This window comes from Oncorhynchus mykiss, chromosome 32 (assembly GCF_013265735.2).
Source record: "Oncorhynchus mykiss isolate Arlee chromosome 32, USDA_OmykA_1.1, whole genome shotgun sequence".
NCBI lineage: Eukaryota > Metazoa > Chordata > Actinopteri > Salmoniformes > Salmonidae > Oncorhynchus > Oncorhynchus mykiss.
Window position 1 is genome coordinate 40377375 of NC_050572.1, and position 5703 is coordinate 40383077.

Below are 5703 nucleotides of genomic sequence, written 5' to 3' on the forward strand. Positions count from 1 at the left end.
ATGCAGTCGGTGCTTTGGGGACACACAGACTGTGTGTAATCACTGCTCAACAAGGGAGCCAGTGTAGAAGCCAAAGACAAGTGGCACAGAACTGCTCTACACAGAAGGGTAGTGAGTAGAGCTGGCTGTACGCGCTCACACACAGAGAGAGAGAGGGAGGCTTATTCTGATCTAGGGATGGGGTAATTGAACTACTAGGGATGGCTTTGGTGAGGGATCTAGCATTGAATATAAATTATGCCCAAATATGCCTATTATGTTTCCTTATTATTTAATTGATTATGAATTATTCAAATCCATTCTTGTCTCCCCTCCCTTCCTAACCAGGCGGTGACGGGTCAGGAGGAGTGTGTGGAGGACCTGCTGCAACACAGCGCCAGCTTCCTGGTTCGGGAAAGTAAGGGGCGGATCCCTGTTCCCCTGGCGGCGGCATCCGGTCACATCGGGGTGCTGGGGTGGCTCCTACACGCCACCCAGTCAGTGTGGACCCTCCCTGTCATCACAGACAACCAGGGCTACACGCCACTACACTGGGCCTGTTACAACGGTACGTACAGGACTGACTGGACTGAAGATCTTTTCTGATTCACTCTCCCACACTGTAAACATGTCCCTGAATTAGGCAGGTCTTACAATGGTACGTACTGGACTAACTGGACTGGAGCTCTTTTTCTCCTCCATGAAGTATGCACTCATTCACTCCCTCTTGTGGATTAAAAAGCATTAGATTGGTCTGGATGGAGCAATGTGGGAGAATGAACAAGACTACAACACTGTGGGAGAAGTAGGGTTATGACTCTCAGTGGAGGAGCTTACACTGAAACAGGAGTTTGTCAGGGATTGACATAGCATATGTTGTAGCTAAAGCGTTTTTTGTGACTTCACCATTGTCAGATCCTTGGCTTTCTCTGAGGGTATTGTTGTGGTCTGCAGTGACGTCATCTGTTTCCTGTATGTAATGTTTCCCGCTGGAGCAACGTATTACTTTTAATTATATTAAATTAATCAATCTTCCACTAGGCCATGACACGTGTGTAGAGGTGCTGATGGAACAGGAGGTTTTCCACAAGACCGAGGGCAACTCCTTCAGCCCCCTTCACTGTGCTGTGATCAATGACAACGTGAAAATTACCTGGGGTTGGATGAGGGATTGTAGAAACGAACTATTCTTAACCTCTCCTAGCCTGCTGTTATTTCATGTTTTTCACCAAAAGCGTAAACGGTGATGTTCCTGAAGTTATCCTCTGCTGTTCTGTTTGTACCCCTCAGGTTACACACCTGCCTTGGCCTGCGCCCCCAACAAATTGCCTGGCGCTGATTATGCCCGTGTCCCCCTGCACCTCGGCACCCAGCCTGTCTTTCAATGCCATTAACCACTACACAACTAGCCCCTCCAAGAGTGTTACCTTCGACAGCCTGCCCGTGCTGCGCAGCGAGCACAGCCCATACACTGCAGCTTCAACAACATTGGCCACTGCGGCCACGACGAAGGCTTCTACAAGGATGAGGAACTCAACAACTCAAACTCAGAGATTATGAGGGTGGTGGTGGTCGCTGCCCAGGAGGGGAGCCAGGGAGAAGGGACAGCAAAGTGAGCCAGAGGCCACAAACAAATACACACATAAGCATAGCATGTCTTAAATCACCACAGCCAGCTTCGGGAGGGCACGAGCTGAGACAGTCCGCACAGGAGCCTTAAGAGTCCTGCAGACTGAGAGAGAAAAAAAGGAGGGAGAGAGAGGGGGCACAACAGGCTGGCTGGCCCACACTCATCCTCTTGTACCACCAGGTGTCTTTCCAACAGATACCGGGCTTCAGAGGAATTGCTGCTGCTATACCCCACCTTTATCTTTACCCACAAAGGTCCAAAATGGTAGAAAGTGTCCGGCCAACAGACAGATAACAATTTCTCAACATTACATTTTTAAGGGCAATAATAGCCTACCTTTGTTTACAACTTGCAGGATTTCCATGCTTGAGCTTTCAACCGTTGCATCAGCACGAGATTGGAAGTGCGTCAAATCTGTACAGCATTGTTACGTCATCACTGATAAATGTTGAAACTGATCAGAAACCACGGGAGTAGTTCAGTCTGATTCTCGCTAGTGCTGGAGGAGCATTCATTTTGGCAAGGAAATGTGCTGATTTTGCAAGGACATGGAGAAGAAAGAGTTTGAGGTAGGCATGTTATTTAAGCAATAAGGCCCAAAGGGTTGTGGTATATGGTCAATATGCCACGGCTAAGGGATGTTCTTACGCACGACGCAACATGGAGTGCTAGGACACAGCCCTTCGCCATGGTATATTGGCCATATATCAAAAATCTCCGAGGTGCTTTATTGCTATTATAAACTGGTTACCAACATAATTAGAGCACTAAATAATAAATGTTGTCATACCCATGGTATATGGTCTGATATACCACAGCTTTCAGCCAATCAGCATTCAGTTCTCAAACCACCCAATTTATAATTATTTTTAAATCCTCAATTATATTAATTACTGTGGATTGAATATTGTTTAACAAAGTAAATAATGTGCTATTCATTCTGTAATATCTATATTATAATATAATATATATATAATATATATTGGATTCAGGTCTGGACTTTGACTTGGCCATTCTAACACCTGGATATGTTTATTTTTGAACCATTCCATTGTAGATTTTGCTTTATGTTTTGGATCATTGTCTTGTTGGAAGACAAATCTCCATCCCAGTCTCAGGTCTTTTGCAGACTCCATCAGGTTTTCTTCCAGAATGGTCCTGTATTTGGCTCCATCCATCTTCCCATCAATTTTAACCATCTTCCCTGTCCCTGCTGAAGAAAAGCAGGCCCAAACCATGATGCTGCCACCACCATGTTTGACAGTGGGGATGGTGTGTTCAGGGTGATGAGCTGTGTTGCTTTTACGCCAAACATAACGTTTTGCATTGTTGCCAAAAAGTTCAATTTTGGTTTCATCTGACCAGAGCACCTTCTTCCACATGTTTGGTGTGTCTCCCAGGTGGCTTGTGGCAAACTTTAAATGACACTTTTTATGGATATCTTTAAGAAATGGCTTTCTTCTTGCCACTCTTCCATAAAGGCCAGATTTGTGCAATATACAACTGATTGTTGTCCTATGGACAGAGTCTCCCACCTCAGCTGTAGATCTCTGCAGTTCATCCAGAGTGATCATGGGCCTCTTGGCTGCTTCTCTGATCAGTCTTCTCCTTGTATGAGCTGGAAGTTTAGAGGGACGCCCAGGTCTTGGTAGATTTGCAGTGGTCTGATACTCCTTCCATTTCAATATTATCTGGCAAAAGGTCGCAAAGTTCAAGGGGGCCGAATACTTTCGCAAGGCACTGTATGCTAACCCTGGTGTGAAATTTTTATAACCATGTAAATCTCTCACAGACAAGGTGACTTTTAGCAATATATCCGGCTCTATTTACTCTCAGATTCGAAAATGCTAATTAGCATCAAAGTAGACATGCAAAACTACAAATCCCTGCAAGCTCCTACACGTCATTTCTAGTTGACACCTTTGCGAACAGGTATTGAGTCAATTTAAAACTTGCACTAAACAGTTCACAGAATTGTCAATTTTAAAGAAATGCAGCCAATTTATTAATTACTACATTTAGCTAACATTAGATAGTTAATCAAAAGATTCTTACCTTTGCCTCGATCGGCATGATCGTCGTGACATTTGTAGTTCTTTATGATAGCCACATTAGCAGCTAATTAGCATTTCATTTTTTGGGGGGGAAAATACAGGCAAATATATTGATAAAAGTCACCTTGTCCTAGAGAGATTTACACAGTTATCAAAATGTCACACCAGGGTAAGCCTACCTGAAACACAGCCCTTATTTTAAGTGTTTCTAAAATCCACTATGGGGAAAAACGATTGGAACCATTTCCCTGTTTGACTACTGGGTTTATGGGGATTATGACTCATTACTGTGGCACTCTATAGGGCTCTGGCCAAAAGAAGTGCACTATATTGGAAATAGGGTGCTATTTCAGACACAAGCATAGATATGATGCATTATGAAGTGACCATAGAAATACAATCACTAGAAAGGATAGAGCCTCTGACCATGACAATTTGTCTGGCAAACTGAACTGTACACCTGACATTCTATTTCTATGCATATGATGTGACAATGAGAGTTGGGTTAATGGTGCTTTCAAGGCAACTGAACTCAGTCAAATTACTTCCGTGATCTTCAGGTCGTAATGTTGGAGCTCTAGAAAGATGGCAGAGTTTCCGACTTTATTTATTTAATTACATTTTTTGTCATTTTTTGTGATATCAAATTGGTAGTTACGATCTTGTTACGATCTAGTCTCATCCCTGCAACTTCCCAATGGGCTCGGGAGAGGTAAAGGTCGAGTCAGGAGTCTGCAACCGGACGCACCAAGCCGCGCTGCTTCTGACTTCGAAATCCGAGTTGGATGACTGTTCAAAACTATTTTTCCATATCTTATCCAAACTATTTTTCCATATTCCCCCCCCCCCCCCCCGGTTGTTTTGAACGCACTGAAGTCGGAAGTCAGAGATTTCCCAGTTCCCAGTTGTTTTGAACACTGCCAAACACGACACAGCAGGTGACATCTTAACATGACTTTGTGCTGTCTTTCAGGAGTCAGAGGCCAGTAGGAATGACCTCACCCTCATAGACCTGGATGACCCCATCAATGATGCTGATGTTATGAAGGAAGTCAGGTAAGTGATTTACACTAAGGACACATTTGTAACTGGTTACAAGATCACATAGATCTACAGATACAGATACTGTCGTAGGTCAAAGGTCACCGCCTATGGTGGGGTAGGTCCAGAGCCATGTATTTAGAGAGATGGAACATCTGCATTATGTTGCATTTACATCAATATGTATGCATTACATGGCACAGTATAATCAAAGATATCCATATGACAGCTGGCTCCCCATGGGCAATATTGACATTTTAAACAATGCTATGTAACAGAACATCTATTTTATAACTGACTTGTAGTGAAAGGATCATTGAAAGGCTCAAAGGCGCTAACATGGAGTCCTTTCTAAAAGCTGGCCAAATTCTCTAAATAAATGACTCTGGATAGGCTGAGTCATCTCAGAGTATTGGAACCATAGAATTAGACTGATTCTATTCTAATTCTAGAAAGATTCATTCTACTTCTATGATTATAATTCTTTAATTGGAACACATCCTCACACTCACATTATACCACATTATAGTGACCTTGGAGAGATTTATTTTCTGTATTTAGATCCAATAAAGATCAGAGAGGCTGAGAAACATCTGTCACATGAGGTTGAAGGAGAGAGTGAGTTGGATGAGGCTTTTGCCATCCCATCTCAGTCAAAGAAGGTTGACGGAGAGAGTGAATTGGACAAGGCTGTTGTCATCCCATCTCAGTCAAAGAAGGTTGAAGGAGAGAGTGAGTTGGACGAGGCCGTTGTCATCCATCTCAGTCACAAAAGGTATGATGTATTGTGTTTTGTGTTTTAATGATTCAGTGAAGATTAAAATTCCAAATGAATTTTCCAAGCTTGAGCTAGTAAAGGTCTTCTAATCTAGGAGGCCAAAGGAGAGAGTGAGTTGAATCAGGTTGATCTGAAGACAGCCACATCAACTCTGACACTGGAGGTCGAAGGAGAGAGTGTGATGCAGGAGAATGATGATCTAGAAACATCCGTGGCCATCT

The 5703-nt window shown here is 43.3% G+C and overlaps 1 pseudogene; it reads left to right on the forward strand.

Moving 5' to 3' along the window:
* On the forward strand, positions 1-1595 carry LOC110511529 (annotated as a pseudogene).
* Positions 1596-5703: the final 4108 nt, after the last annotated feature.